Source organism: Lolium rigidum, chromosome 6, assembly GCF_022539505.1.
Source record: "Lolium rigidum isolate FL_2022 chromosome 6, APGP_CSIRO_Lrig_0.1, whole genome shotgun sequence".
Taxonomy (NCBI): Eukaryota; Viridiplantae; Streptophyta; class Magnoliopsida; order Poales; family Poaceae; genus Lolium; species Lolium rigidum.
Window position 1 is genome coordinate 263,514,441 of NC_061513.1, and position 9,561 is coordinate 263,524,001.

A 9,561-nucleotide genomic window follows, 5' to 3' on the forward strand; every position below is an offset into this window, starting at 1 on the left:
CATCAACAACCGAACGTGTGACCGAGTACGGAGGTGCCGCCCGTTCGTGGCGCCGGAACCGATCGTGATCAAGATCTTCTACGCGCTTTGCAAGCGGCAAGTGAACGTCTACCGCAGCAACAAGAGCCTCATCTTGTAGGCTTTGGAATCTCTTCAAGGGTGAGACTCGATAATCCCCTCGTTGCTACCATCTTCTAGATTGCATCTTGGCTTGGATTTCGTGTTCGCGGTAGGAAAATTTTTGTTTTCTATGCAACGTTATCCTACACTATAGACCAAACCCATCTAAAATCGTAAAACTACTCTTTTTTTCTGCAATGTATAGTAAGCCTATACAGAAAATATGGGCTCCCAATTTCTCTCGGCCCGGGGCGGCCGCCCCGCCAGACCCTCCCCAGGGTCGGCCCTGAATATATCTATCATGCCTATGTTTAGAGTACTTTGATCTCAGCTCACAATGTTTTTACAATAAACTTGATCAAGATTGTGTTGGCTTCATGTCACCTCAAAAATTATTTTTGTTATCACTCACCTACTCGAGGATGAGAATGAGTTAAGCTTGGGGATGCTGATACGTTGCAAACGTATCTATAATTTTTGATGCTCCATGCTTGTTTTACACCAATTTATATATATTCTGTTTACACTTCGTTGCACTTTTATACATTTTTCTAGCACTGACCTATTGACAAGGTGCTCTCTTTTTGCTGATGTTTTGTATTTCAGAAAAGTTGTACAGGAAATATTCTCGGAATAGGATGAAACAAAAGCCGAAGTTCCTATTTTACCGTAATGAAGATGGAGTCCAGAGGAGAGACGAAGAGGCATCACAGGGCGGCCACACCAGGCCATGGCACAGCCCAGGCCCTGGCCGCGCCATGGGGTGGTGTGGGCCCCCACGCGTCCACCGACCTCGCCCTTCCGCCTATTTATTCACGATCTAGGGAAATACCTAAAAACACGAAAAGATTCGTCGCGGCCGCTAATACGTCTCAAACGTATCTATAATTTCTTATGTTCCATGCTAGTTTTATGACAATACTCACATGTTTTATATACACTTGATATCATTTTGATGCATTTTCCGGCACTAACCTATTAACAAGATGCCGAAGCGCCGGCTCTCGTTTTCTCGCTGTTTTGGTTTCGTAAATCTTACACAGAAATATTCTCGGAATTGGACGAAACAAAAGGCCACGTTCCTATTTTTCCAGGGGCTTCACGGAGTCCGAAGGAGAGACAAAGGGGGGCCACGAGGAGCCCACACCATAGGAGGGCGCGGGCCCCTCCCTGGCCACGCAACCTGGTGGGGAGCCCACCTCGTGCCTCCCCCGACTCTGCCCTTTCGCCTATTTATTCTCTCCATCACGAAAATCCTAGTACCGAGAGCCACGATACGAGAAAATTTCCAGAGACGCCGTCGCCGCCAATCCCATCTCGGGGGATTCTAGAGATCGCCTCCGGCACCCTGCCGGAGAGGGGAATCATCACCGGAGGGCTCTACACCACCATGCCCGCCTCCGGATTGATGCGTGAGTAGTTCATCCCTGGACTATGGGTCCATAGCAGTAGCTAGATGGTTGTCTTCTCCTCTTGTGCTATCATGTTTAGATCTTGTGAGTTGCCTATCATGATCAAGATCATCTTATTGTAATGCTACATGTTGTGTTTGTTGGGATCCGATGAATATGGAATACTATGTCAAGTTGATTATCAATCTATCATATATGTGTTGTTTATGATCTTGCATGCTCTCCGTTGCTAGTAGAGGCTCGGCCAAGTTGATACTTGTAACTCCAAGAGGGAGTATTTATGCTCGATAGTGGTTTCATGCCTCCATTGAATCCGGGACAATGGATGTAAAGTTCTAAGGTTGTGGATGTGTTGTTGCCACTAGGAATAAAACATCAATGCTTTGTCTAAGGATATTTGTATTGTTTACATTACGCACAGTACTTAATGCAATTGTCTATTGTTTGCAACTTAATACTGGAAGGGTGCGGATGCTAACCCGAAGGTGAACTTTTTAGGCATAGATGCATGCTGTATAGCGGTCTATGTTCTTTGTCGTAATGCCCTAAGTAAAACTCATAGTAGTCATCATGATCTGTATGTGCATTGCTATGCCCTCTCTATTTGTCAATTGCCCAACTGTAATTTGTTCACCCAACATTGCTATTTATCTTATTGAAGAGACACCACTAGTGAACTGTGGACCCCGGTCCATTCTTTTACATCTGAAATACAATCTATCGCAATCATTGTTCTCTCGCTGTTCTTTGCAAACAAACATCATTCTCCACACCATACGTTTAATCCTTTGTTTACAGCAAGTCGGTGAGATTGACAACCTCACTGTTAAGTTGGGGCAAAGTATTTTGATTGTGTTGTGCAGGTTCCACGTTGGCGCCGGAATCACTGGTGTTGCGCCGCACTACACTCCTCCACCAACAACCTTCGCGTGGCCTTCATCTCCTACTGGTTCGATAAACCTTGGTTTCTTACTGAGGGAAAACTTGCTGCTATATTCATCATACCTTCCTCTTGGGGTTCCCAACGGACGAGTGCTTTACCGTCACAAGGAAGCTATCTTCTGGCGCCGTTGCAATACCTGTAGCACGCCATTAGCAGCTCTTTTTCTGGCGCCGTTGCCGGGGAGATCAAGACACGCTGCAAGGGGAGTCTCTCACACCCAATCTCTTTACTTTGTTTATTGTCTTGCTTTACTTTATTTTATTTTCTGTCTTGTTTGCTTTCTTTATATCAAAAACACAAAAAAATAGTTACTTGTTTTACTTTACTTAATTTAGTTTGTTTTACCTACTTTTATTATTATTGCTAAACTGAATAATCCTGAAGTTGAAGTTCGTTCGTTTAAGCAACAAGGGGGAGAAAGTTTTAAAGATGCTTGGTATAGAATTAGTGATGCTCATCATAGGTGCACTAAGAAACATTCCACTATTATCCTCCTTAGGAACTTTTATGTTGGTATCTCTAGCTGGAATAGGTATGTTCTTGATATTCTTGCGGGAGGTAATTTCCTAGGCACTCCTGCTTTAGAAGCTAGTTGCATTATTGAGAGTCTAGTTGGAATACCACTCGTTAATGAAGCTAAAATTGAAATCTCTCTTGAAAATGTCATGAAAAAGTTGGAGGCCATAGAGAAAAATCTTCCAAGTGTTGAGACTAAATTGGGAATATTACTTGATAACACTGATAAACTTGATAAATCTCTAGGAGGAATTAATGAAAGAATTGCTATCTTAGAAACTTATGCTATCCATGATAATCAAACCCACATGATTGGTGAACTTGAAGAAGCTATGGGAACCCTGGGTTCAACGTTTTCTTCTCTTAAGTTTAAGGAGAAAGCTTATGTGGGTAAGGAGAAAAAGTTCATGTATGTCTCTAAGGTGCCTAAGCCAAAGAACTATTATAAGCCTAAAATTGATAAAGCCCTTAGTACCACTATGGGAAATTTAGATAATGGAGCATCTAAGATACCTATTGTGACAAGTTGTGTTTTTAAGGAAAATTATGATGTTGATGCTTCTTCTTCTTGATGCTACTTGATTCACACTTTCTACGCCTAGCTGAAAGGCGTTAAAGAAAAACGCTTATGGGAGACAACCCATTATTTTATTTCTGCAATTTTTGTTTTATATTTGAGTCAAGGTGCTTGTTACTACTGTAGCAATACCTTTGTATCTTTATTTTACTGCATTGTTGTGCCAAGTAAAGTCTTTGATAGTAAGGTTGATACTAGATTTGGATTTCTGCGCATAAACAGATTTCTAGCTGTCACGAATTTGAGTAGATCCCTCTGTAGGTAACTCAAAAAAATCTGCGAAAATTCATGAGTAATCCTCAGATATGTACACAACTTTCATTCAATTTGAGCTTCTTCATCTGAGCATGTTAAGTGCCTCGAAAAAATTCATCTTTACGGACTGTTCTGTTTTGATAGATTCTGCCTTTTATTTCACATTGCCTCTTTTACTGTGTTGAATGGATTTCTTTGTTCCATTAACTTTCAGTAGCTTTGGGTAATGTCCAGAAGTGTTAGGAATGATTGTGTCCTCTCTGAACATGCGAATTTTTGATTATGCACTAACCCTGTAATGAGATTGTTTTGAGTTTGGTGTGGAGGAAGTTTTCAAGGGTCAAGAGAGGAGGATGATATAATATGATCAAGAAGAGTGAAAAGTCTAAGCTTGGGGATGCCCCCGTGGTTCATCCCTGCATATTTCAAGAAGACTCAAGCATCTAAGCTTGGGGATGCCCAAGGCATCCCCTTCTTCATCGACAACTTATCAGGTCACCTCTAGTGAAACTATATTTTTATTCCGTCACATCTTATGTGCTTTACTTGGAGCGTCTGTATGTTTTTATTTTTGTTTGTGTTTGAATAAATCGAATCCTAGCATTCCTTGTGTGGGAGAGAGACACGCTCCGCTGTTTCATATGAACACTGGTGTTCTTAGCTTTACTTTAATGTTCATGGCGGAGGTTGAAAACCGCTTCGTTTGTTGCTATTTGGTTGGAAACAGAAAATGCTTCATGTGGTAATTGGTATATGGTCTTGAATAATTTGATACTTGGCAACTGTTTTGAGATCTCAAATAGATCATGTTTAAGCTCTTGCATCATGTAGTTTGAACCTATTAGTGAAGAATTACTGTAGAGCTTGTTGAAATTTGGTTTGCATGATTGGTCTCTCTAAAGTCTAGATATTTTCTGGTAAAAGTGTTTGAACAACAAGGAAGACAATGTAGAGTCTTATAATGCTTGCAATATGTTCTTATGTAAGTTTTGTCTGTACTCGGTTCATACTTGTGTTTGCTTCAAACAACCTTGCTAGCCAAAGCCTTGTACTGAGAGGGAATGCTTCTCGTGCATCCAAAACCTTGAGCCAAAACCTATGTCATTTGTGTCCACCATAACTACCTACTATGTGGTATTTTTCTGCCATTCCAAAGTAAATTGCTTGCATGCTACCTTTAAAACTTCATTCCTTGTCTTTGCAATATATAGCTCATGGGAAAGTAGCTTAAAAACTATTGTGGTAAATAATATGTCTTATGTATCTTATTTCTTATAAGTTGCTTGTTGAGCGGTAACCATGTTTCTGGGGACGCCATCAACTGTTACACTTTTGTTGAATATCATGTGAGTTGCTATGCATGTTCGTCTTGTCTGAAGTAAGGGTGATTTGCCATGAGTTGAATGGTTTGAGTATGCATATTGTTAGAGAAGAACATTGGGCCACCAACCAAAGCCATGTATCATGGTGGAAGTTTCAGCTTGGACATTAATCCTCAATCTCTTATGAGAATATTATCTGTTGTTGAATGCTTAAGCATTAAAGAGGAGTCCATTATCTGTTTTCTATGTTGTCCCAGTATGGATGTCCTCAAGTTGAGATCTATCAAAAATGAGAAATCAAATGTGATCTATCTCCTTGGACCTTTGTACAGGTGACATAGAGGTACCCCTTTGTGACACTTGGTTGAAACATATGTAATGCAATGATAATCCATGGAAATCCGAGCTAATTAGGACAAGGTGCAAGCACTATTGGTATTCGATGCATGAGGCTTGCAACTTATAAGATGTCTTATGCATAACACATATGAATTATTACTACCGTTGACAAAATTGTTTCCATGTTTTCAAAATAAAAAGCTCTAGCACATGAGTAATCCTCGCTTCCCTCTGCGAAGGGCCTTTCTTTTACTTTATGTTGAGTCAGTTTACCTACTTCTTTCTATCTTAGAAGCAAACACTTGTGTCAACTATGTGCATTGATTCCTACATACTTGCTTATTTGCACTCATCATATTACTTTGTGTTGACAATTATCCATGAGATATACATGTTGAAGTTGAAAGCAACTGATGAAACTTATATCTTCCTTTGTGTTGCTTCAAAATCTTCTATTAAGAATTTATTGCTTTATGAGTTAACTCTTATGCAAGACTTATTGATGCTTGTCTTGAAAGTACTATTCATGAAAAGTCTTTGCTATATGATTCAGTTGTTTAGTCATTATCTTTACCATTGCTTTGTATCACTTCATTCATCTCATATGATGCTTGATACGTCTCAAACGTATCTATAATTTCTTATGTTCCATGCTAGTTTTATGACAATACTCACATGTTTTATATACACTTTATATCATTTTAATGCATTTTCCAGCACTAACCTATTAACAATATGCCGAAGCGACAGTTCCTGTTTTCTGCTGTTTTTGGTTCCATAAATCTTACACAGGAAATATTCTTGGAATTGGACGAAACAAAAGGCCACGTTCCTATTTTTCCAGGGGCTTCACGGAGTCCGAAGGAGAGACGAAGGGGGGCCACGAGGAGCCCACACCATAGGGGGGTGCGGGCCCCTCCCTGGCCGCGCCACCTGGTAGGGAGCCCACCTCGTGCCTCCCCCGACTCTGCCCTTTCGCCTATTTATTCTCTCCGTCGCGAAAACCCTAGTACCGAGAGCCACGATACGAGAAAAGTTCCAGAGACGCCGTCGCCGCCAATCCCATATCGGGTGATTCTGGAGATCGCCTCCGGCACCCTGCCGGAGAGGGGAATCATCACCGGAGATCTCTACACCACCATGCCCGCCTCCGGATTGATGCGTGAGTAGTTCATCCCTGGACTATGGGTCCATAGCAGTAGCTAGATGGTTGTCTTCTCCTCTTATGCTATCATGTTTAGATCTTGTGAGCTGCCTATCATGATCAAGATCATCTTATTGTAATGCTACATGTTGTGTTTGTTGGGATCCGATGAATATGGAATACTATGTCAAGTTGATTATCAATCTATCATATATGTGTTGTTTATGATCTTGCATGCTCTCCGTTGCTAGTAGAGGCTCTGGCCAAGTTGATACTTGTAACTCCAAGAGGGAGTATTTATGCTCGACAGTGGGTTCATGCCTCCATTGAATCTGGGACAAATGGCGTAAAGTTCTAAGGTTGTGGATGTGCTCGTTGCCACTAGGGATAAAACATCAATGCTTTGTCTAAGGATATTTGTATTGTTTACATTACGCACAATACTTAATGAAATTGTCTGTTGTTTGCAACTTAATACTGGAAGGGGTGCGGATGCTAACCCGAAGGTGGACTTTTTAAGCATAGATGCATGATGTATAGCGGTCTATGTTCTTTGTCGTAATGCCCTAAGTAAAACTCATAGTAGATATCATGATATGTATGTGCATTGCTATGCCCTCTCTATTTGTCAATTGCCCAACTGTAATTTGTTCACCCAACATGCTATTTATCTTATTGAAGAGACACCACTAGTGAACTGTGGTCCCCGGTCCATTCTTTTACATCTGAAATACAATCTACCGCAATCATTGTTCTCTCGCTGTTCTTTGCAAACAAACATCATTCTCCACACCATACGTTTAATCCTTTGTTTACAGCAAGCCGGTGAGATTGACAACCTCACTGTTAAGTTGGGGCAAAGTATTTTGATTGTGTTGTGCAGGTTCCACGTTGGCGCCGGAATTACTGGTGTTGCGCCGCACTACACTCCTCCACCAACAACCTTCGCGTGGCCTTCATCTCCTACTGGTTCGATAAACCTTGGTTTCTTACTAAGGGAAAACTTGCTGCTATATTCATCATACCTTCCTCTTGGGGTTCCCAACGCACGAGTGCTTTACCATCACAAGGAAGCTATCTTCTGGCGCCGTTGCAATCCCTGTAGCACGCCATTAGCAGCCGCCATCGCAGACCCTAGCTCGGGAGGGTTCTGAACCTCTTCCCGGCACCGTGCCGAAGAGGTAGATCCTCACCGGAGGCCTCTACATCGCCATGCCAGCCTCCGAAGTGATGCGTGAGTAGTTCATCTCTGGACTACGGGTCCATAGCACTAGCTAGATGGTTGTCCTCTCCACTTTATGCTTCATGTTTATATCTTATGAGCTGCCTATCATGATCAAGATCATCTTTATATAATGCTACATGTTGTGTTTGCTGGGATTCGATGAATATTGAATACTATGTTTAGATCGATTATATACTTGTCATATGTTATTTGTGATCTTGCATGCTTTCCGTTGCTAGTAGATGCTTTGGCCTAGTAAATGCTTGTAACTCCAAGAGGGAGTATTGATTCTCAATAGTGGGTTCATGCCTCTAATAATCTGGAAGAGTGACAATAACTTCTAAAATTGTAGATGTTCCGTTGCTACTAGGGAGAAAACAACAATGTTTTGTGTAAGGATAATTCTATTGTTTACTTTACACATATTGCTTAATGCGGTAATCTGTTACTTGAAACTTAATACTGGAAGGGGCTCGGATGATAACCTGAAGGTGGATTATTAGTCATAGACGCAGTTGGATTACGGTCTATATATTATGTTGTAATGCCCAAACGAATCTCATAGTAATCATCTTGCCATGTATGATATTTATTCTGTCAATTGCCTAGGTGTAATTTGTTCACCCAACATGTTATTTATCTTTATGGAGAGACACCTCTAGTGAACTGTGGACCCCGGTCCTTTATTTTACACTGATAAAATCATCATGTTCCGTTTTACTGCAAACACTGTTCTTTTTTAATTCCACTGCAAACAAACATCTCTTTCCACACTATACGGTTAATCATTTGCTTTCAGCAAAACTGGTGAGATTGACAACCTCACTGTAAGTTGGGGCAAAGTATTTGGGTTGTGCAGTGTGTAAGTTCCACGTTGTTGCTGATGCAGGTAGTGCACCGTACCACAAGTCAACTATTAACACCTTCAGAAGTCACACCTTTCTCCTACTGGTCGATTAAACCTTGGTTTCTTACTGAGGAAAAACTTGCTACTGTGCTCTTCATACCTTCCTCTTGGGGTTCCCCAACGGTGTGCAATCTGTGCTCATCATGGGCCTTATGCCTCCATATCACCCCTATGAGTAATCGAGGAGAGGCGGTGATGGTCGGATAATGCGGGTGGAGGACGGATTCGCGTAGTGGAGGCGGTGATGACCGGATCTGGCGCCGGTGTGAGGAGGTGGGAGGGGCGCCGGAGGCAGGGTGAGGGGTGTCGTCTGTTAGGGCAATATGCTTGTTGTATTACCAGGGCTAAAGGCCACAATATATAGTACATGTACAGGTGCAAATATGCAGGAAGCCCCCTAACATATGGGGAAACTACAATATACAGATATATACATCTAACACCCCCCCTAAAACTCATGGTGGATCCACAACACTGAGTTTGGAGAGTAAGAAGTCATGTTGCGCTCGAGTCCATGCTCTTTTAAAGAAATCCGCCAACTGCAAATCTGAAGGCACATAATGAACCGCAACAACCTCATCCTGCACCTGAGCACGTGTATAAAAAGCATCAACACCAATATGCTTGGTCAACTCATGCTTGACCGGATCACGTGCAATACTAATAGCACTTGTACTGTCAGACAAAAGAGGAGTGGGTGTCGTAACAGAGACCCCAAAATCTGCAAGAAACCACCGTAACCAGGTCACCTCAGCAATCAACAAAGCCATACCCCCCCAACTCAGCCTCAACACTCGAACG